The sequence below is a fragment of the Bufo gargarizans genome, chromosome 10 (assembly GCF_014858855.1).
Source record: "Bufo gargarizans isolate SCDJY-AF-19 chromosome 10, ASM1485885v1, whole genome shotgun sequence".
Classification (NCBI taxonomy): domain Eukaryota; kingdom Metazoa; phylum Chordata; class Amphibia; order Anura; family Bufonidae; genus Bufo; species Bufo gargarizans.
Window position 1 is genome coordinate 99,919,314 of NC_058089.1, and position 24,318 is coordinate 99,943,631.

Below are 24,318 nucleotides of genomic sequence, written 5' to 3' on the forward strand. Positions count from 1 at the left end.
TTGATGCGTTTTTCATGCGCGTGATAAAAAATGGAAGGTTTACAAACAACATCTCTTAGCAACCATCAGTGAAAAACGCATCGCATCCGCACTTGCTTCCGGGTGCAATGCATTTTTTACTAAAGCCCCATTCACTTCTATGGGGCCAGGGCTGCGTGAAAAACGCAGAATATAGAACATGCTGCGATTTTCACACAACACAGAAGTGATGCGTGAAAAACAACGCTCATGTACACAGACCCATTGAAATGAATGAGTCAGGATTCAGTGCGGGTGCTATGCGTTCACGTCAGGCATTTCACCCGTGCCGAAAACTCGCCCGTATGGAAGGGGCCTTACAGTGCGGCAGTGGCCAGCGCATTAAAGGGGAATCAGCGGGGGGGAGGAAATAACCTAGGGGGAGCAATTACCCCCCCTGTAGTGACATATATATATATATATATATATATATATATATATATATAGTAGGGATTTCCCAAATGGTAGCCTTCAGATAAATACACAGTAGCCTTTTAGTGGTGGAAATCAAAGTAATAAATGTATTTTATTGTTGGCACACCACAATTCAACAGGCGGTAGTGATCAGCTTACTTCAGCCGACACTTAAAGAAAAACAGTTCAGTCTTGAATCTGAAAAATCACATAGAAAGTTTTAGGGCACAGTACCGTACTCCCCACGGAGTGGATGGGAACCTTGCTTTGTCCTTTGTCTCTCGGCAGAGACCCTCTGGTTTTCACTCGGCTCCAAAAACACACAGCTACACAGAGCTCCACCATCAGCCAGGTAATCACACCACTGACCCTGCTGGCTGACTTTTTGTAAGCCCGTCAAAACCCGGCCTGGACCATGGGGAACAGCCAACCCACCCTGCACTTTGGCTGCTCCCAGTAAGAGCCGGCCCGGATTAGCTTTTCACAGCTATGCTAACTATCAAAGTGTCCATCAGCAACTGCTGCGGACATATACACTACTGGCTCCTACTTCACCGAGGCCAGGAACCTCGGTGACACATATCTTCCATCTATGATGGTCCCTTGTGCCTTTCTACATATCCCGGTTTGGGCAACTCCAGCAAACATGCAGTGTACTCTGGATAGGGCATCCGCATTTCCTTGTAGCCTTCCCGGCCTATGCTCTACCGAAAACCTAAAGTCCTGTAGAGCTAGAAACCAACGGGTGACACGGGCATTCTTACCCTTTTTCTCTCTTAACCATTGCAGAGGGGCATGATCCGAGACCAGTGTAAATCTCCGTCCCAGGAGATAGTATCTGAGACAATCAAGGGCCCACTTAATGGCTAAGCATTCCCTTTCAATTATAGAGTAATTCCGCTCTGCCGGGGACAGTTTTCTGCTGAGGTAACACACGGGATGTTCCTCCTCATTTATGACTTGAGACATTACTGCCCCTATGCCTACTTCTGATGCATCTGTCTGAACAATAAAGTCCCGGGAGAAGTCAGGGGCTACCAAGATGGGCTGTCTACAGAGGGCGGACTTAAGTTTTTGGAAGGCCTCTTCAGCCTCCGGGGACCACTTGATCACAGCAGACTTCCCCCCTTTTGTTAGGTCGATCAGGGGTACTGCTATTTCTGCAAACTTAGGAACAAATCTCCTGTAGTATCCCACAATACCGAGAAAGGCTTTGACCTGTTTCTTGGTAAGTGGGCGGGGCCATTTTTGGATAGCTTCCACTTTAGTTACTTGGGGTTTTATTATACCTCTTCCTACGATATATCCCAAGTATCGAGCCTCTTCCAACCCCATGGCACACTTACTTGGATTTATAGTGAATCCGGCCTTTCGTAGCGCATCTAGGATGCTCTGAACTTTACTGAGGTGACTCTCCCAATCTTGACTGAAGATCACTATATCATCCAAGTAAGCGGCCGTATATTCCCGATGTGGGCGTAAGATTTGGTCCATAGCTCTCTGGAAGGTGGCGGGGGCCCCTTGCAACCCAAACGGCATCCTAACGTACTGGAAGGACCCTTCCGGTGTAGAAAACGCTGTTTTTTCCCTAGCTTCTCTCGACAACGGAATTTGCCAGTATCCCTTTGTAAGATCCAGGGTCGTTATGTATCGAGCTGGCCCTAGTCTCTCAATGAGCTCATCCACCCGGGGCATGGGATAAGCATCTACTTTGGACACCTCGTTTAATTTTCAGTAGTCATTACAAAATCGCCACTCTCCATTGGGCTTCGGGACTAGCACTATGGGACTAGACCACCCACTTTTAGATTCCTCAATTACCCCCAGTTTTAACATTCTCTGGACCTCTTTGGAAACTATCTCCCTTCGGGCCTCAGGTATCCTGTACGGTTTTAAATTTACTCGCGCCTGAGGTTCCGTTAGAATTTCATGTTCCACGACCTTGGTTAAGCCAGGGGTTTCTGTAAACAAGTCCCTATTCTGCTGTAACAGGGGCCGACATTGGTATTTTTGGGAAGGGGACAGGGTTTCGGCAATTTTTACATTGTCGATGGTGGCGTCTGATTGGGTCAACAGACATGGGCTCTCAGGAGGGTCCCTATCCTTCAATGGTTTTAACAAGTTGATGTGGTAGATTTGGTAGGGCTTTCTCCTACCTGGCTGATATACCCGGTAATTAACTTCGCCCACCCTCTCAGTTATCTCATAGGGCCCTTGCCACTTGGCCAGGAACTTGCTCTCCACTGTGGGGACTAAGACTAAAACACGGTCCCCAGGACTGAACTGTCTAAAACAGGGCCGGTCCTGTTGTATACATTCGCTTGCGCCTCCTGTGCCTTGGAGCATATGCTCTTTCACAATAGGTGTCATTTGAGCTATTCGCTCCTGCAATGTAGTCACATGTTCAATGACACTTTGTAAGGCGTGACCTCACTCTCCCAGGTCTCCTTAGCGATATCTAACAGGCCTCGTGGATGCCTTCCATACAACAACTCAAAAGGAGAGAAACCTGTTGACACTTGGGGTACCTCTCTGATTGAGAACAGTAGATAAGGCAACAGGTAATCCCAATCTCTGCCATCTTTCTCAACCACTTTTTTCAACATGGCCTTCAAAGTTTTATTGAAGCGTTCCACCAGGCCATCTGTCTGTGGGTGGTACACTGAGGTACGCAACTGGTTAATTTTTAATACTTTACAGAGATCCTGCATGACCCTGGACATGAACGGGGTCCCCTGGTCAGTCAGGATCTCCTTGGGCAGCCCTGTTCTGGAGAAAATCTGAAACAGTTCTCTGGCTATAACTTTAGAGGTAGCTTTCCTCAAGGGCACCGCCTCAGGGTATCGGGTAGCATAATCCATTACCACTAATATATATTGGTGCCCCCTTGCGGATTTTACCAAAGGCCCGACTAAATCCATCGCAATTCTCTCGAATGGTATCTCGATAATTGGTAATGGTATTAGAGGGCTGCGGAAGTTTGCGACTGGAGAGGTTACTTGGCACGTAGGGCAGGATTGGCAGTAATCCTTAATTTCTCTGTAGCACCCGGGCCAATAAAACCTCTGCAAAACCCTTTCAAGAGTTTTATCAGCCCCTAAGTGTCCCCCTAATACATGGCTATGTGCCAGGTCCATTACCATGCGTCGGTATGCTTTAGGAACCACGAGCTGTTCAACTAATTCTTCCCGGATTTTAGTCACCCGGTACAACAAGTTTTCATTCATTGCAAAGTGAGGGTACCTTTCGTCTGCCCCTGGCTCTTGAGGTGCCCCATTGACTACCCCCACATTGTTTAAGGCCCCTTTTAGAGTCTCATCTCGGAACTGAGCAGTCCCAAAGTTTCCCCGAGACACCTCTAAGTCGGGGACCGTCTCCTCAAGGGCAGACTCTTCCTCATTCTCACCTACCATGGCCGAGAACGGAAAGTCAGGGACCATCTCAGGGTCAAGGAGCACGGGGCTGTCTGCAGCACCAGGGTGTTGCTGCGGTACTGCCTTGGCCCACAGGTCCCAGAACACAGGACAGTCTCGGCCAATGATCATCTCATGCATCAATCCCCTGCACTACCCCTACCTGGTGGTATACGGTACACTCTTCTGTTTTTAAGGTCACCTGGGCTATTGGGTAGACCTTGGTATCACCATGAATGCAGGTGACTCCCAAGGTCTTCCCAGGAACCAACTTATGAGGAATACTGGCTGTTAGGAGCGTGACCAGGCTCCCCGAGTCCAGAAGTCCCTTTGTGGGGTTGCCATTCACATTAATTGTACAAAAAGGGAGTCCTCCCTCAACATTAGGAACCGCACTACACGCAAACAGTGAGGTTCGTCTCCCCACAGAACAGTCCATTTGTTCTGGGCTGATGGGACATTGGGCTGCCATATGTCCCAGGCCATGGCACCTCCAGCAGATGACCTCTCTTAAGGACGGTCGTGGCGTTGGTTCTGATAGACTCTTGGCCTCATAACGTCCACCCCGGGGGGGTTTTAGTCCCTTTTTCTGCACTTCAGTGTCAACCCGTGCCTTCCAGTAGGGGGAGTTCAAGGACCCTGAGGCAGCTATGGTTGGCTCTACGGCATAGTACCTCTCTACCAAACCTATTAAGTCATCTGCAGTCTGTGGATTTCCTTGTGCAACCCAGCACTGTACCGGCTTAGAGAGAGCATGCAGGAATCGGTCCATTACGACCCGCTCCACCATTTTGGCTGGGGAACAGACATCTGGCTGTAGCCATTTTTGGACGAGGTGCAGTAGATCAAACATTTGGGACCTGGGAGGCTTGCCTCTCTGAAACCCCCACTGGTGCACCCTCTGAGCTCGGACGGTGATGGTTACCCCCAGACGTGCCAATATTTCTGCCTTCAGTCGGGAGTATTCCCGTGCATCCTGCAATGATAAATCATAATACGCCTTCTGGGGTTCGCCTGAGAGGAAGGGGGCCAGCACCTCGGCCCATTGCTCAGCTGGTAGTCTCAGCGACCCGCTCAAAGACGGTGAGGAAGGCTTCTACGTCATCCTCTGCGGTCATTTTTTGTAAGGCAGATTGCACGTTTTTTATTCCGCCCACATTCTGTTCAGCCACATACCCCGCTGGTTGTGCGGCCACCCTCTCTCTTAGGGTTGCAATTTGCTCCGCCAGTAGGCGGTTCGTCTCCTGCTGATGGGCATTAGCCTGCCGTTGTTGCTCCAATGCCTGTTGCTGCTGTAGATTGCTCTGCACCATCTGCTTGATAAGATCCTCCATTTTCATTGACTCTTGTTGAAGCTCCGCTGCTCCTTTAACCCAGGACATCAATTGAAAAACTTCTTTTCAACAAAAAAATCCATTCAGTAATTTAGGCTACTGGCCCTTTAAGAGTCCAACCAGAGAAAAAAAAACTGCTTCTGACATTTAACTTGTTGCTGCTTCAAGCAATCCTGGGTGTGCCCGCATCCGACACCAATTGTAGGGATTTCCCAAATGGTAGCCTTCAGATAAATACACAGTAGCCTTTTAGTGGTGGAAATCAAAGTAATAAATGTATTTTATTGTTGGCACACCACAATTCAACAGGCGGTAGTGATCAGCTTACTTCAGCTGACACTTAAAGAAAAACAGTTCAATCTTGAATCTGAAAAATCACATAGAAAGTTTTAGGGCACAGTACCGTACTCCCCACGGAGTGGATGGGAACCTTGCTTTGTCCTTTGTCTCTCGGCAGAGACCCACTGGTTTTCACTCGGCTCCAAAACACACAGCTACACAGCTCCACCATCAGCCAGGTAATCACACCACTGACCCTGCTGGCTGACTTTTTGTAAGCCCGTCAAAACCCGGCCTGGACCATGGGGAACAGCCAACCCTCCCTGCACTTTGGCTGCTCCCAGTAAGAGCCGGCCCGGATTAGCTTTTCACAGCTATGCTAACTATCAAAGTGTCCATTAGCAACTGCTGCGGACATTTACACTACTGGCTCCTACTTCACCGAGGCCAGGAACCTCGGTGACACATATCTTCCATCTATGATGGTCCCTTGTGCCTTTCTACAATATATATATATATATATATATATATATATATATATATGCAATAGGCTAAATGCATGTGGGCTGTTTCCTAGAAGATGTAATATACTCTTATTCCTGTTTTTTTTACTTTCACGGCATTCGTCAGCCTACAGAAACAGATGGGAGCGTTATTCTGCCACAAACTGGCATCGTGCACTGAACTAATTGGAAGCAGACTCTGCTTTATAGCACAGGATACAATCGCCCATTATGAGCGCACTTGTGAAATTTCCAGCAAATCACTTGACTTAGGAAAGGAAAGGGGCGAGTCATTCGCGGTGACTAGTTTCTCGAGAGAGAACATCGTCCTCGTTTTCAGCGAGCGCTGCGCTGTTATTTGGATCTGATGGCATACATTAGTATTCACTGTAACATGAGGTATTATATCAGCCCCACAAGAAACGACAGCAAACCAGACACCAGGGTTTAGGAAGATAAATGGTTGATAAACATCATACCCTATTTAGACGGACGAATGAAAATTTTCTCCAAAATGGAAAGATTCCCTCATACATGGAATATGAAAAGAGATTCCATCATTGGCGTGTCTACATTGATATGGGTGTTCTTTTAAAACTGCCCTTATGGGGATACTGTCCCAAAAAATAACAATTAAAAAAATTCCCATGTGAATTCTAACCTGGCATCATGATGACTGAAGCCAGCCTTGTGCAGTTCTTGATCATCCTGTGCAATGTCTCTCATCATTGAGATTCGTTGGACCGCTTCCTCTGTCTCCATGGTAACAGACAACAACCCTGTGTAGTCAGATCCTCCAGTATTGCTTTTTTCATCTGTCCCCTGACATTATTGTTAATTGTGCTGTGACATCAGTGTACGCATAGTTTCTGTGCTATAGTTTTAGTTAATTATCTCTCTACTGTGACGTTAACTCTATGCTGTGACATCACTGTGTGTATTACATCTGTACTGTGACATCACTGTGCCCATTATCCCTCTAGTGTGGCATCCCTTTGAGCATTATGTCAGTGTTGTGACTTCACTGTGTGTGTTATCCCTGTATTGTCATACCACTGTGTGCATTATGCCTGTACCTTGGCATCACTATTATGCCTGTACTGTGACATCACTGTGTGCATTATCCCTGTACTTTGACATCATTGTGTGTATTATCCCTGTACTTTGACATCATTGTGTGTATTATCCCTGTATTGTGACATCACGGTGTATATTACGCCTGTACTGTGACATCATTGTGTGTATTTTGCCTGTATTGTGACATCACTGTGTGTATTACGCTTATACTGTGACATCACTGTGTCTATTATCCCTCTAGTGTGGCATCTCTTTGAGCATTATCTCAGTATTGTGACTTCCCTATTGTGTGTGTTATCCCTGTATTGTCATACCACTGTGTGCATTATGCCTGTACTCATATAGAAAGGATCGGCACTCGCTGATGTCAATGAGATATTATTTTATTGTTTCACATGGAGGAACAATAATCGATCAGGGGACGCGTTTCGACTCTACATGAGTCTTTGTCAAACCAATAAATGTGAATATAGAATTAATAATTCTTTGATAAAGACTCATGTAGAGTCGAAACGCGTCACCTGATCGATTATTGTTCCTCCATGTGAAACAATAAAATAATATTGCATTGACATCAGCAAGTGCCGATCCTTTCTATATGGATACGTGTGGGACGCCGGCCCTGGACACGTGCACCGCCAGTTAATAACTACGGAGTGACGACTGATCAACTTGTCGAATATTACGTCTGTACTGTGACATCACTGTGTGTATTACATCTGTACTGTGACATCACTGTGTGTATTACATCTGCACTGTGACATCACTGTGTGTATTACATCTGCACTGTGACATCACTGTGTGTATTACATCTGCACTGTGACATCACTGTGTGTATTTTGCCTGTACTGTGACATCACTGTGTGTATTTTGCCTGTACTGTGACATCACTGTGTGTATTTTGCCTGTATTGTGACATCACTATATGCATTTTCCCTGTACTGTGACATCATTGAAGGCAATATCCCTGTACTAATAACACAGTGTTAACGCTGTCCGCGTGTGACATCACTGTATGTAATATCTATGCCATCGCTGTGGGCATTATCCTGGTCTTGAGACCACTTTGTGCATAATCCCTGTACTGTGACATCACTGTGTGCATTAGGACCCATGCACACGATTGTGTTCATCTTTTTGGGTGGACTCATTGACTTCAAGGGGTCCGCATTTGCGGCCAAGAATAGGGGGTGTTCTATCAGAAATACGGATGCGGCAAGCACACGGGAGATATAGTGAGGTAGCTATGGGTATATGCCACAGCCCTCCAGCACATCCCAGCTGGGAGAAGGACATGACTGCCACTGCCCAGTGCCCGATCATTGGTTTATATTATTAGATTTTATAATTTTTCATGTATTCTGGAGGAGCTGGTGGGGGGGGGGGGGGGGGGATTTGTGTTCTTCTGTCAGAGCTATTTTAACCTTGGCACAGCGACAGTGCAGGGATACTGCCGAGGGGATTGTATAATTAAATAGATCCAGGGCTGAGGAGGAATCTAAGTGACAAACCCTAAGGGAGCTGTAATAGCCGCTACGTAGGTACCCAGCTTTTCCAGAGACAGAGATGGCTAGGAATAAGTTATATATTTACTAATGAGGGGTTTTTTTGTCCCCAGAAAACGTTCTTAACGGATTATGGTCAAATTAAGACCATCACATTGGTTTCTCATTATAACTGATCCACGCCGACATCTATAAAATCATATCAGTTTCCAAATCTGCTTTTTGGAGTTTCTGTTCTTGTACATGATTTAAAGAGATCTCTCAGCTTTCCTGACACGTCTGGTTTAGTAACTATTTGCTTTCCCATAAAATAACAATTCTGGAACTTTTTTTTTTTTTTTTACAACTTTGCATTGTGCCATTCCTCTGTTATTCCTCTTGGAAATGTCTGAACACATTAACCACTGGGTCCTTGTCGCTAGAGTACGCCCATGTAGAGCCCCCTGATTTCACACTGTAACCACTGATTGCGAACTGTACACACCCCATACTGACAACACCTAGTTGTCAGTTTAGCCATTTTAAGGAAGCAGGGGGCAGGCAACCTCCTGTACCCCAGCTGTCGTGAAACTACAACTCCCAGCATGCATACTTGCTGTGCTCTGCTTAAAACTCCCATAGAGGTGAATGGAGCATATGGGAAATTGTAGTTTCACAACATCTGGAGTGCCGAAGGTTACAGACCTCTGTCGTAGAGATTACATATGATCACTAGGGGGCGCAGCAAGAAAGAAACAGAGAAAAAAAGGTGTAATGTACCCCAAGAAGGTATCTGTGAAAACCTCAAGATGTCATAAAGCTCCATCAACCAAAAAATACAACAGTTACAGGACCTGGAATGGAGCAACTCAAAAATAAATGATTATTATTTTCTTTTTATAGAAAAGGTGTTTCTGCTGTGCAAAAGTTAAAAAAAAGTATGCCTTTGGTATCACTGTAAGGCCTCATGCACACGACCGTTGTTTTATTCTGTGTCCGTTGTGCCGTTTTTCGTGATTTTCTGCGGACCCATTGACTTTCAATGGGTCAGTTGAAAACTCGGCTAATGCACCGTTTGCCATCCGCGTCCGTGAGCCGTGGTTCCAGTCCGTCCAAAAAATATAACCTGTCCTATTATTTTCGTGGAAAACAGTTCGCGGACCCATTCAAGTCAACGGGACCGTTAAAAAACGCAGAGGCACACAAGGTTGTCGTCCGCGTCCGTTTTTTTCCCAATCATTTGCATGGCAAACCTGTCTTAGACTTTTTTTTAGTTTCCTTTATGTCTGGAGATCCTCCAAAAATAAAGGAAGACACGCGGAAACGGAAACGGATCACGGAACAACAGAACCCCATTTTGCGGAACGTAACACAACAACGGTCGTGTGCATGAGCCCTGAGGGTAGTGCTGCAGAGAATATAGAGAATAAGTAATGTTATTTATGCTGCACAGTGAACACTGCAAATGTGAAAAAGTTAAAAGAGAATGGCGGCATCGCTGTTTTTCCCCCATTAATCTCAATGAGTAAAGCCTCAGTCACACGTCCGTGTCCATGCTCAGACCCGTGAGCAGGTGGTCAGTGATGCATCCGTGAAGCTGTCCGTGAAGGATCTGTGTTGGGTCTGTGTGTCTATTTTTTTGCTCTCCGTTTGCCATCCATGTTTCATTGACACTGAACAGCTGAAAAGTAATTTTCAAAGCATCTCTTAATGATCCATGGTTTTCACGGACCCATAGACTATAATGGACGTGATGGATCCGTGAACACGGACAAAACAGAGCATGCATCCGTGCTAAAAACACGGACCCGCGGACCTTGCTTAAAACACTGATGTCTGAACACACACATTAAAATGAATGGGGAACACGTGCAGCACACGTCCGTGAAACACTGACGTGTGAATGAGGCTTTATGGTTATAACGCTCACATCCTGCAAAACAAATCCACCCACCCCCCTTCCCCACCAAAAAGAAGCCCTCATACCCCCATATAGCCACCATATAAAGTCAGCATGGTGCTTTGTTTGAGTCATAAAAAAAATGGGATGCAAAAAAAACAGACACAAAATAACTGGTCTATACCTTATAGTAATGAATATATACAGTATACTGTATACATCCTTGTCTGAATATGTCACAACATAAATCACAAAGCTATAGCCGGAGTGCCGCCACCTACGGAAGGTAATATTTTATAGATTAGGGGCTGCACCTCATGAATTCCTGCCATATTGCCTCCAGCCGGGTCATTGCCCTCTCCTGAGCAGTCACATATCAGTAGTAGAAATGCTTGCCAGGCGTAGAAGTCACAGGAAAATATCACATTTTTATGTACAATATGTATAAATGTAAACAGAGGATCTCAGTCCTGTGATTGTCGCTCTAGATCCAGTCCAAACCCATAGCTATAAATAAATTAATAAATAAATAAACAAACAAATAAAAAGTAAATAAATAAAATCTCTTTACTGGAATCCATGTATTGTTTTCTGGTGTTAATATGAAGCGTTCTTATTCATTTCATAATATATGGTTATAGGGAATCACCTTTTCAGAGCTCAAAATTCTCTGCTTCCCTTCACATTACAATAGAATTCCGGCTGCCCGTATCCACCACTAGGGGGAGCTTCAAAGCTCGCTGAAAAATGGTTCTTGAGTCGCTCTGTCTGTCTGGTATTGAAGGGCATGTAATACAGACCGACTGAACACTGCAGCCCTTATTTAAACTGCTGCAGCCGGTACCGCCACTCGGTACTAGACCGCTACATTGCAAGTATCACATAACCACGCCGTGAGGTGGTACCCTTACATGCTTCATGTATCTGAACCTGTAGGAGGAGGCATATCATTTGTGAGGAGGCAGAGGCCAGTCCGTGCGCCAGAGTGAAATCTACGGCAGTTTCTGATTATAAATAATGATGAAGTTGGCGCTCACATCCCACCCTCGCCATGCTCCCTTTTCGTAAACCTAGTGAAATCAGTGTTGTGACTAAAAAAGTTGCAATAGTATTAAAAAAAAGTCCCAAAACCAGAGTTTTGTGACTTTTTTTTAAGCCAGCCAGATATGGAGGGGGAGTGATGGATTTGAGAATTTTTAACAGAGTGCTGGAAACTCTTCCCTTAGGCCTCATTCACATTTCCATGTCTGTGTCACGTCCGTGAAAAAAAAGCGTAAGTGTTTCATTCGTGAAGGATCCGTAGTTAGTCCGCGTGTCCGTTTTTACCATTCGTGTGTCATCCGTAATTCAGTGACATTGCTCAGCTGAAAATTTATTTCCAAAGAATCTCCTATTAGTTTTCAGTGAAAAACGGACACAATACGGATGTGTGCCAGTGATTTTCACGGACCCATAGACCTCAATTGGCATGCTTGGTCCGCATCACGGATCAAAGTAGTGCGTGTCCCCGTGATTTTTTTACTGACCCGCGATCAATAAAAAAAATACTGAAAAGTGAACAGACACATGTAAATCAATGGGTACGTGTGCTGTCCATGGAAAATGCGGACAGCAAACGTCCGTGAAAAACAGAAATGTGAACAAGGCTTTAGGGCTCGTTCACATGAGCGAGTTTTCCATCCGGATTTGATGCGTGTAGTGAACACACAGCATCCGGACTGAATCCTGACCCATTCATGGCTCTGTGCACATTTTTCACGCATCATCTTTACATTCAGGAAAAATCTCAGCATCTTCTATATTGAGCGTTTACGGAGCTTGCATGGAAAACGGAAGACATCCGAAGGCAATGCATTTTTCTCTGATGGTTGCTGGGAGATGTAAATAGTTATTCTTCAGTGTTTCTTTAAGCGTGTAAGAAACGCATGCAATCCGGATGTGAAAAACGCATTTCAAAGTGCATGCAAAACCGTCAGATCCGGACGCAATTCGTATCGCTCGTGAGAAAGAGGCCCTAGAATATCAGCTGCATTATACCTGTGGTCAATCCAGGGTTCTTCCCTTTCTCCTTGCACTTCAATATCATAAAAAAGTGGAGACACTACACGTGGTGAGCGTATCACTCTTATTTCTATTACACATGTGAACATAACCTTATAGGAAGCGTCATACGATTTAGTAAGGAAGTTCACAGTATCAGCCGCTGCAGGGTACATACGCTCTCATGTCTGTGTCACGCTATAGGAATGTGAAGGCAGCCAACTAGGAAGTCAGCTTTGTGATGTTGCAATGTATTTGTCAGCCCTGCTTCATCTGACACGCTCAGCCCTGCTTCATCTGACACGCTCAGCTCTGCTTCATCTGACACACTCAGCTCTGCTTCATCTGACACACTCAGCTCTGCTTCATCTGACACGCTCAGCCCTGCTTCATCTGACACGCTCAGCTCTGCTTCATCTGACACGCTCAGCTCTGCTTCATCTGACACGCTCAGCTCTGCTTCATCTGACACGCTCAGCTCTGCTTCATCTGACACACTCAGCCCTGCTTCATCTGACATTCAGCTTTGCTTCATCTGACACACTCAGCTCTGCTTCATCTGACACACTCAGCCCTGCTTCATCTGACATTCAGCTTTGCTTCATCTGACACACTCAGCTCTGCTTCATCTGACACACTCAGCTTTGCTTCATCTGACACACTCAGCCCTGCTTCATCTGACACATTCAGCTTTGCTTCATCTGACACACTCAGCTCTGCTTCATCTGACACATTCAGCTTTGCTTCATCTGACACACTCAGCTTTGCTTCATCTGACACACTCAGCTCTGCTTCATCTGACACATTCAGCTTTGCTTCATCTGACACACTCAGCTTTGCTTCATCTGACACACTCAGCTCTGCTTCATCTGACACACTCAGCTTTCCTTCATCTTACACACTCAGCTGTGCTTCATCTGACACACTCAGCTGTGCTTCATCTGACACACTCAGCTGTGCTTCATCTGACACACTCAGCTCTGCTTCATCTGACACACTCAGCTCTGCTTCATCTGACACACTCAGCTTTGCTTCATCTGACACATTCACACTCAATCATCATTTTCTACAGCTGTTTTAGGTATAGAAAATAATCTAAATCTAAGCTCACACGGGATCTGGCGTAGATTTAGGCTAGGTCTACACGACGACATTTGTCGCGCGACAATTTTTATAATGGCAGTCTATGGTGTCGCACTGCAACATGCGACATGTTGCGACTGCGACGCGACAGTCGCAGAAAATCCATCTTGAATGGACAAATGTCGTCGTGTAGACCTAGCCTCAGGCCGGCGGTGGATGACAGGCCGGCACCTCTACATAACTTCGGCGGATCCACCTCCAGCGCAAGGGGCGTCTAAAACGCCGGTCTTAATAAATGACCCCCTATGTTTTAGGGCTACATGTTGACATTGCTTAGGATATTTATCGCACTGTCTGCACTGCGTCTGGTGAAAGTGGATGGGGGTCGCACTGCAACTCGCAGCGACACAACAGCTGGATTGGATCCTGCGACTCTCGCGTAGCGGCTGCAGGAACTCACAGGTCACAGTGTGACCCCATTCACTTTCATTTGTGATGATGCATGATATCTCAGGCCGCGCAAGGCATACGTGCCTAAAGTGCCGGGCACGGGGAGTACCGTCTATCTTCTGACTCTTCCGGAAAGGAATCCTCCTTTCCTGAGGACGGCGATACAGATTACTGGAGATGAGCGCTTCCACAATGGAAGCGCTCATCTCCCTGTGCCCAGCCGCCGCCGCCATTACACTGCGAGCTGTCGGCCGCCCGGCGCCCCTGTCGCTATGGCGCCCTGTGCGGCCGCACAGCCCGCACACCCCAAAGGCCGGCCCTGGCTGCATGGATGTTTCTAAACCTCCTGGAGCAGGGAGCCACTGTCAGTGACAGCAGGGCTCCCCTTAGAGAAGGCAGGGATGTTTTTTTTTTTTTTTTACCATCCCTGCCTTCTCCATCACTGAATACACTGCGCTCGATGAGCACATGTGTATACAGATCGGGATCCTAGCAATTATGCGATCACCGGGGACTAGGTATCTGCATGAGCTGCTAGGTCTTAGCAGACCCAGATCAGCCGTGCTGTGAAGCTCTACAGCAGGCATCCTCAAACTGCGGCCCTCCAGCTGTCGTAGAACTACAACTCCCACAATGCCCTGCTGTAGGCTGATACCTGTAGGCTGTTCGTGCATGCTGGGAGTTGTAGTTTTGCAACAGCTGGAGGGCCGCAGTTTGAGGATGCCTGCTCTACAGCCTTGTACAACCTCTCTGGGGGCTGTATCCGCCTTGTAACTGGGGCTAATATGTCAGCCGAGGTTACAGGAGAAATCTGCAATAACAAAAAATGTCGGGGGTAAAAAGTGTAAAATAATTAAAATTAAAAGAAAGTGCCACCACGTGCCAGTATAGCTTCTAGTGACCATAACCCATATATTTCAAAAGGTCTTATACGGAAAGGGGGTATAATAAAATAAAATGTCTTATTTGCACTTTGTGCTATTAACAAAGAAAAAATTTTTAAAGTGTGAAGAACAGGCAATTTTTTTTCTTTTTTTTAACATTTTCTCAGAATATAAAAAATAAAAACAAAAACATACCAAAATAAAAATTCCATAAAATAGACTCATATATATATAACAGAAAAATGGCACAAAATGTATTTATATTACAAAAACGCATGTGCTATAAAAAAATGAAAAATGTGCCCGGTCAGGAAGGGGAGTAAATGGCCCGGCAGAGAATGCCCGCCGTCTCCTCCATGGGCGACTCACACAGACGGAGCTGAAGAAGGGTCTATGGGAGAAGTGGGGGCTGCTTCTAATATTAGAGGCTTAATAATATCCACAACCACAAGATGCTGATCTCCTAAAACCATGGATTCCAGCAAACAGCTGAACGGCCGCCTCCCTGATGATCCAGGGCTCAGGAAGTGACACTGTGGGGCAGGACAAAACTTTTTGGCTAAATGTGCATCACGTCTGAAAGCTAAAACGCCCCTTCAAAATGCAAAGGGGCTGGAGGGGGTCGGTTATCTTAGGGGGAAGCTGTGGGCGGCTGCACTTTCTCGGCTGCCCTGTAAAGTGCGATGGCCTCGAGCTGGAGACGCCTCTTCTACGACATTCATACTGTCTATATCCTAAGGGGGGTCTCACAAAACTCATGAGCAGACCAGTTTTAATTTTCCTTGCATTAAAGGCGTTGTCTGAGTGATCTGATCGGCGGAGGTCCAGCTCCTGGCACTCCCTCCCGTTGTTTGAAGGCCAGTGACTTTGCGTCAATTTGTCACTTGGCTTCAAGGGGCTGCAATACCAAGAACAGCCACTATACAATGGATGGCGCTGTGCTTGGAAAGCTGCAAACAGCTGATCAGCAGGGGTGCTGGGAGTCGGACCTCCACCGATCAGATCCTCTCCGTAGGATAGGTCATCAGTATTAAACACCCAGACAATAGGATATGCCATCCCTTGCCGACTCGTGGAGATATGGCATAACTACTCTCCTGGGCGACCACGGTCCTGGACCCTGAAGCTCAGCCCCATTCACTTGAATGGAATTGGGTTCCTTCGTTTTTTGGATGGCAGGAGTGCCCAAGGTGGAGCCCCCAGAATTATAATGTCATGGCTTCCATGTAAAGACGGGGGTACCCTTTAGTCATTCTAGATCCCCCATAGGGTAGGTCCAATGTCACTGCATCAAAAGATGCTCACCTCTTCCAGCCTTGCTTCTGAATTTAGCAGGTAAGCTGAAGACGGTGAGTGGCATTGCCAGCTGTGCCCACCGGCTCCATTCACCAGTCTGCAGGTGTCAGCACTGGTTGAGGAAGAGTCTCAGACTACTACGCAGCACGACCACGGGGCGCACACTGGCGTTTTTGTTTTCCAGTATTGAGTTCCGTCAGTTTTATCCTAATGCATTCTGAATGGAGAGCATACCGCTCAGGATGCGTCAGACCAGTCCCTCTTACGTTTTTTGGACTGAGAAAATACCGCAGCACGCGGCAGTTTCCTCTCCGGCCACAAATACTTATCACTTGCCGGATCCGGCATTAATTTACATTGAAGTGCATTAGTGCTGGATCCGGCAAAACGGACCCGGCTTTTCGGTCTGCGCATGCGCAGACCTTTAAAAATGCAAAAAGAAATGAATACCGGATCCGTCTGACAAATGCCATCAGTTTGCGTCTGGATTGCCGGATCCGGCAGGCAGAATCCTCTGCAGCAAGTTTAAAAAAGTGCCCTAAGGCCCCTTGCAGACGAGCGTTTGCTGAATATGTCCGGATGCATTGCGAATGCGTTCGGTGAAAAATGAGCGATTTCGCAAAGTCAGTTTTGCCTGCGATCGCGTTCAGTTTTGTATCGCACGGGTGCAATGCGATTTAATGAAAATCGCAGCATGTTCTATATACAGCGTTTTTGGCCGCATAGAAGTGAATGAGGCTGCATGAAACTCTCAAGTACGGATGCGATGCGTTTTTCACGTATGGTTGCTAACAGATGTTGTTTGGAAACATTCAGCTTTTTATTTACGCGCGTGAAAAATGCATTAAATCGCATTGCACCCGCGCGATAAAAACTGAACGCGATCGCAGACAAAACTGAATGACTTTGCAAAATCACGCATTTTTCACTGAAAGCATTTGCAATGCATCCGGACCTGATCCGCACGCGCTCGTCTGCAAGGGGCCTCACTGTCACTGCTTCTAACAGGACATAAGACTGATGGCAGAGTATGCTCGACCAGCTCAGTGGGGGGAGGGGGGTTTAGGGGACAAGAAAATGAGGAAAATAACAAACAGCAGGTGGCGCTGTACAGATACATTGTATTGAATAACTCAGGGGCTACACTACACTAAACTTTTAATTACAGGCAATTACAAAAGTATTCGGATCCAGGTGCTGGTTTGGAAAATTTAGAATTTGCTTGGAACTGAGCATGTGCGACCACCTCAGTGAGCAGGATAGACTAATTAGTAAAAGAACAAACAGCAGGTGGCGCTATACAGGTAGATTTCAAATACAGTTTTAATTACAGAAGCATTTAGATTCAGGTGCTGGTTTCAAAAATGTAGAATATTTTTCATGGGACAAACCCTGTAATGTGGAGCCATGAGGATAAACACATGAGTGTATACATATATACTAGCAGCACCCACACGGGTGGCACACACATGAGTACATACATATATACTAGCAGCACCCACTAGGGTGGCACCCACATGAGTGTATACATATATACTAGCAGCACCCACACGGGTGGCACACACATGAGTACATACATATATACTAGCAGCACCCACTAGGGTGGCACCCACATGAGTGTATACATATATACTAGCAGCACTCACACGGGTGGCACACACATGAGTATATACTAGTAGCAGCACGCACACGCCGGGCACACGCAGGGTGACTGGGTGAGGCGGAGGCCGCTCTCTTCCCGCCCAGAGGGAGGAGCCGCTGAGAGCAGAGGAGTCACAGAGAGCCGCGGACTCAGCGGAGGAAGGAGACGCTGCAAAGTGCGAGCAACATGACCCGGAGCTGAGGACTCTGCGGGAGCCGCCGAGGAGATGTCCCCCGGAGCCACCGCTGTGTCCGGCCCCTGAGCACACCGTGGGGGCCCTGCACAGAGGACGCGGAGCAGTGACCGCACAGCGTTACCGGGCATCGCTGCCCCGCACACCGCCGCCTGTCCCCTCACATGGAGAAGTGCTGAGCCGCGCACAAGTCTCCGGAAGTGCAGCCCGAGTCTGAACTGTGAGTAAGAAGTTCTCTGCCAGACCCTGCGGTACCGCCGTGCCCATGTGCTGCCCGGGCATTATCTGCAATTACAGCCCAGTCGTATAACTGGCAGCACTGGAGTAATGTCTGCAGGGCTGAGGAGCGTGTGTACAGAGGAGTGTGTACAGAGGAGTGTGTACAGAGGAGTGTGTACAGAGGAGTGTGTACAGAGGAGTGTGTACAGAGGAGTGTGTACAGAGGAGTGTGTACAGATGTGCCAGGCTGTGTACAGATGTGCCAGGCTGTGTACAGATGTGCCAGGCTGTGTACAGAGGAGTGTGTACCGATGTGCCAGGCTGTGTACCGATGTGCCAGGCTGTGTACTGATGTGCCAGGCTGTGTACCGATGTGCCAGGCTGTGTACAGAGGAGCCTGTACTGATGTGCCAGGCTGTGTACAGAGGAGTGTGTACTGATGTGCCAGGCTGTGTACTGATGTGCCAGGCTGTGTACAGAGGAGTGTGTACCGATGTGCCAGGCTGTGTACCGATGTGCCAGGCTGTGTACCGATGTGCCAGGCTGTGTACCGATGTGCCAGGCTGTGTACTGATGTGCCAGGCTGTGTACAGAGGAGTGTGTACTGATGTGCCAGGCTGTGTACAGAGGAGCGTGTACCGATGTGCCAGGCTGTGTACAGAGGAGCGTGTACCGATGTGCCAGGCTGTGTCCAGAGGAGCGTGTACCGATGTGCCAGGCTGTGTACAGAGGAGCGTGTACCGATGTGCCAGGCTGTGTACAGAGGAGCGTGTACTGATGTGCCAGGCTGTGTACAGAGGAGCGTGTACTGATGTGCCAGGCTGTGTACTGATGTGCCAGGCTGTGTACAGAGGAGCATGTACCGATGTGCCAGGCTGTGTACAGAGGAGCGTGTATTGATGGACCAGGCTGTGTTGTATACCTATCTGCTGGTACACATACCTCTGTAATATACCGCAGTCACCATTGTACCGCTGATAAAATACTAGTACCAGTGTGCTACAACCTGTGACCTACCAGCCGCACCATATTCTGTGTACATTCCTGTGTACCTACCTCCGGCCACACTCTGCTGTGATACGTAACCCATCGCCCGGTCAGACTGTATAGATGTATTATTGACCCCGCTGTACATGTGGACGCCTATCCAGCCCCAAGTCTCCCTGAAGGTCTGCGCTCCTTACAGTGTGTACATGGGACTGCAGCCCCCCTGTCGTCTCTCAGCCCCTGCCATGGACCCTGCGTTACGTCTTATGTGGTTTCCCGGAGCGAATGCGACTACAATGAGCCCCTTGTCTTCTGTTCTGTGCCTGACATCTTCCTGTGTACACTTCATTACATATACCCACATTCTGGATGGTTACCTGCCCCTTGAATAATGCTACGATGGTATTTGCCCACCCATGTACTTCTACACAACAGGGCGGGTTTATTGTTCAGGACTACGGAAAAGTTGTCTGGCGCTCCTGCTGAGAGTTGTGATGGCAGCCATAGTGGTCGTCACCCAGCAAGTTTGTGCAGGATTAGAAAAAGATGGCTGCTTTCGTCCAAAAACAGCGCCACCCCACCCACAGGTTGTGTGTGGTATTGCGGTCCTGCCCCATCAATGGAGCTGTGCTGCAGTATCAGACACAACCTGTGGACAGGGGTGGCGCTGTGTTTGGAATAAAGCGGTCATCCCTTTCTAAGGGCTCACACACCCGACCATTGGCTGTTTTGCTGTCCGCAAAGTGCGAATCCACATAACACAGATATCGGTCATGTGCATTCAACATTTTGCGTAACGGAACGGCCGGCCCTTATAGAACGGTCCTATACTTGTCCGTAATGCGGACAAGTATAGGACGTACTCTATAGTTTTGCAGACGGCATGGAATAGACTCCGTGCGCCGTCTGCATGTTTTCCGGCCCCATTGAAGTGAATGAGTCCGCATCTGTCCCGCAAGAAATTCGGATGGGGACCAAAAATCCAGCCCTAAACCTGGACAAACCCTTTAAGAAATTTAGTTGAATTTTCGTAAGGTTTCTTAGGCCCCATGCACACGACCGTGTCCATAGATGCGGTCAGTGTGCCGTCCGCATTTTTATTTTAAGTTTTTTTGCGTACCCATTGTACTTCAAGGGGTCCGTGGTCTGCATTTTGCGGCCAAGAATAGGACATAAGGACGCGGAAAGCGCACAGAAGATCCGTGTGCTTTCTGCATCCGCAGTCCGTTCCTCCTGCAAAATGCAGAGCATGGGTCCACAAAATAAAAATGAGTGTGGACCACATCCGTATTTTTGCGACTACGCGAATTGGTGCGTGCTGCGAAATGGATACGGTAGTGGCCATGAGATCTTAGCTGTAGATCTGTTTCTGGGAAAGCTGGGTGAAAATCAACCTGGCCTCCATTTGCGTTTTGATCTGCAGCGGGTCTGCCTGTGCCATGGTATGAACGCGGATGCCTGTCCGCAGATTTCACACCTATTTGCTGCGGCGTGCCGTGCAGCACAATACGAGAAATCCTTTCTAGGTGGCGCTGTATACACCGCTCCCTCCTTGTGCTTTGTATTGGCAGTGCCGTGCCTATATGTGATGCCAGCTGGCACTCCTATTATATTGGTGCCCGTAGCTGTATGGGTGCAGGTATAGTGTGTGTGTGTGTGCGCGTTTCCTGTGCATCCGCTTCACACCTACGAGATGAGCAGGAAGCGATGCGTCTGAGTGACAGTCCTGGAACGCGGTGACTGGCAGCTCATGACGCACGCCGTGGCACTGAAGCGACACCCGCAGCATTGTCGTAGTGTCGCCACTCACCTGCTGCTGGACCCCAGACAGGCTGACGCGCTGCAGAAAGGGAATAGCAGTTACGTGAATCATCTGGCGGAGTGGTGACTACTGGGAGGAGAGGAAGTGTGCACTGTTATCGATGTAGCAGAGCAGAATTTGTCAAAATGCCTCCAAACCATCAGAAATTCTGCTTCTGTCACATTTAGCCCTTCCGCCCGACACAAGTGACACTAGATCTACAGAAGAATCGGAGGACCTGTTGTCATCCGCCAAATCATACCTGCAGTCCTATGTAAAGTGGGCACAACTTATTGCAGAAGTTCTGTTTGTTAGCAAACACCGCTCCGGTGCATCTGACAATGTCTGCACTGCTACATCGGCTGCGGTAAAAGATGTAACGAGCCAGTTCAAGGACGTGTGTGTTACGTCTGCGGAAATTTCTAAGCATAGAACCAAGTATATGGAAGAGCCCCGTGTAAATAAACATTTCGCCCGCTCCCCCAATGCAGGCACAGTCTAGGAGGCCAGCTCCACGTCTGAACACTTTGCATGGCGCAGTTTCTCGTCGCAACTAATCGGATCCTGGCTCTCATTTCTCTGAATCTTTTGGTCAGTAAATGCAGCGATCTGATTGGATGCTTTCGGCAACCGCTCCACTTGTTCTCCTTGCATTTGCCTGATAAATCTTCTCGTTTGTCACTTAAAGGGGTCCTCCGCATTTACTACATTCCTGAGGCTAGGTCATCAATATGGCAAAAGCGGAGAACCCCCTTTAAAGGTGTGTAAGTGAGGGTCACACTGTTTGATGTACAGATTGGTTATGACCACGGCAGGCCCCCATCTGTATCACGTCCTGTCTGATCCTGCAGGGGGCGCACCTCGCCAGACTCCCTCCCATGATCAGCACTCGGATGTTAGGAACTCACTGTCCTGCGTGGGTTTGGTTAGGAGTCTGATAAAGCTGCGGGATATGCCCTTAGAGTACGCGGTCAGTATAGATAGTGCATTGCGTCCTGCAGGGGGCGCATGTTCACAAGCAGTCCAGTGTACGGGTATAGTAAGGTGGGGCCCCTGACGAGCGCCGGGCGTTACCCTTTATCTCTCTGCCCTTACAGCCCCTTCTCCATTCCTTAGGGGTGACGGAGCGTCACTGACGCCATATGAAATCGCTGGGGGCTTCTTGGCGAGCGCTGCTTACGTTTTTGGAATAAGCCCATTTTATGGAAAACGTTCAGTGCCAGAAATCTGTCTCTCTCTTTATTTATTTATTTATTTATTTTTTACCGCAGATGTTAAAGTGGAAATGAGAAGGCGGCAGAAAATTACTGGAGAATGGATTTTCTATTTTTAATTTATTAATTTTTTATTCTTTGAATTGTTGGAGGATCCCAATGGACTCCTTTATATACCAGTGGGGTCAGGGCCCCCTGGTGTCCATCATGTGGCACTGCATCGTCGGAAACCACAATGCTAGTGTGAACAGAGCCTTATCTGAACTTGGAGACATTTTCATGCAATTGCTTTGGCAGGCAATGAGCCCCGGTCCCCCCAATAAGGCAGGGTTCACATCACGTATGTAATGTACACACGTTTCACACGTTAAACATTAGCTAGAAGCCAAAAAATGTCCATTCGGCCTTCCTACGGTCGGTATACATCTGTGTACCACAGATATCTATGTAATGAATCCAGAAGTGTGGTCATCAGCTGATCAGTCGCCATCTTCGTGAGACAGCCCTTTAATTTAAAGGGGTTTTCCGAGATCTTTTTACGGATGACCCATCTCCTGGATAGGTCATCAGTATCTGATCGGTGGGAATCCAACACCCGGGACCCCCACCGATCAGCTATTTGGTGCCGGGGTCTTCTCAACAGTAGCGCCGCGGACTTCTCGCTGCTTTCCTTAGGCCACGTCATGTCCATCAGTCACATGGCCTAGGCACAGATCAGTCCTATAGAAGTGACCGGGCTGAGCTGTGATACAGTGTACAGTGCGGCGCTCTGCCTGGGGGTCCCGGGTGTCAGACCTCCACCAATCAGACACTGGTGTCCCATCCTGAGGGTAGGCCATCAGCTATAACCCCCCGCAAAACCCCTTTATTTTTTTTATTTTTTTATAATAATTTTTATTTATTTATATAATATATCAGTACAGATCCAAATATCCTGCACTCTCCAGGTTTTACTATAGATGATCTCTCCTCATAGAGCTGCTTGGTAATCTGAGAGAAGGCCGCAGCGCGGGTGTCTTCTCAAACAGCTGATCGGTGGGGGGCCCGGGTGACGGACCCCCACCGATCAGATACTGATGACCTATCTAGAGGATAGGTCATCAATATAAAAATCTTAGAAAGCCCCTTTTATATCTATAACTATTTGTTTCTAGGATAGCGCTGGATGATCACCAGACCACCACAACGGCTCCTGTGAGGGCTCCCACCCAGCTTTTCTAGGCTCTTGAAGGGTAGTTGGGCCACATGGACGCGTCCTCTGCACTCTGACAGGGCCAAATGTCATCACACCTGGCTCGGCCAATCACAGTGCAGGGGGCGCAGCAGTAGCAGAGAGAGCAGAGCCTCTAGGTGTAACGGTAACGCCCCCATTGCTCCTAGCGGCTCATTTGCATATAATAAAACATCATTTTTCTCAGCAACACGGACACATGAACATGGGACCAACACAGATGTCTTCAGCTGCCAAGCGCACATGTAACAGGTCAGCCAGTGTCATAGGTACAAAGCTGCTGACAGATGCCCTTTAACCGCCTCCGGACCGCCTAACGCAAATGTGCGGTCCGGAGGCGGCAGCCCTGCGCACGACGACGCATATACGCGTCATCTCGCGAGGGCCGGGATTTCCTGTGAACGCGCGCACACACAGGCGCGCGCGCTCACAGGAACGGAAGGTAAGCGAGTGGATCTCCAGCCTGCCAGCGGCGATCGTTCGCTGGCAGGCTGGAGATCTGATTTTTTTTAACCCCTAACAGGTATATTAGACGCTGTTTTGATAACAGCGTCTAATATACCTGCTACCTGGTCCTCTGGTGGTCCCTTTTGTTAGGATCGACCACCAGAGGACACAGGTAGGTCAGTAAAGTCGCACCCAAACACTACACTACACTACACCCCCCCCCCCGTCACTTATTAACCCTTTATGAACCCCTGATCACCCATGATCACCCATATAAACTCCCTGATCACCCCCCTGTCATTGATCACCCCCCTGTCAGGCTCCGTTCAGACGTCCGTATGATTTTTACGGATCCACGGATACATGGATCGGATCCGCAAAACACATGCGGACGTCTGAATGGAGCCTT

The 24,318-nt window shown here is 47.8% G+C and overlaps 1 protein-coding gene across 1 annotated transcript in view; it reads left to right on the forward strand.

Annotated features, from left to right (window-relative positions):
- The first annotated feature begins 17,933 nt into the window (after positions 1-17,933).
- The window catches only part of CPNE2 (copine 2), an 83,614-nt gene continuing 77,229 nt past the window's right edge, over positions 17,934-24,318 (forward strand). Inside the window, exon 1 of the mRNA XM_044270870.1 lies at positions 17,934-18,230. The gene's annotated coding sequence lies outside the window, so the exon portion shown is untranslated. The remainder of the gene's footprint in view (positions 18,231-24,318) is intronic.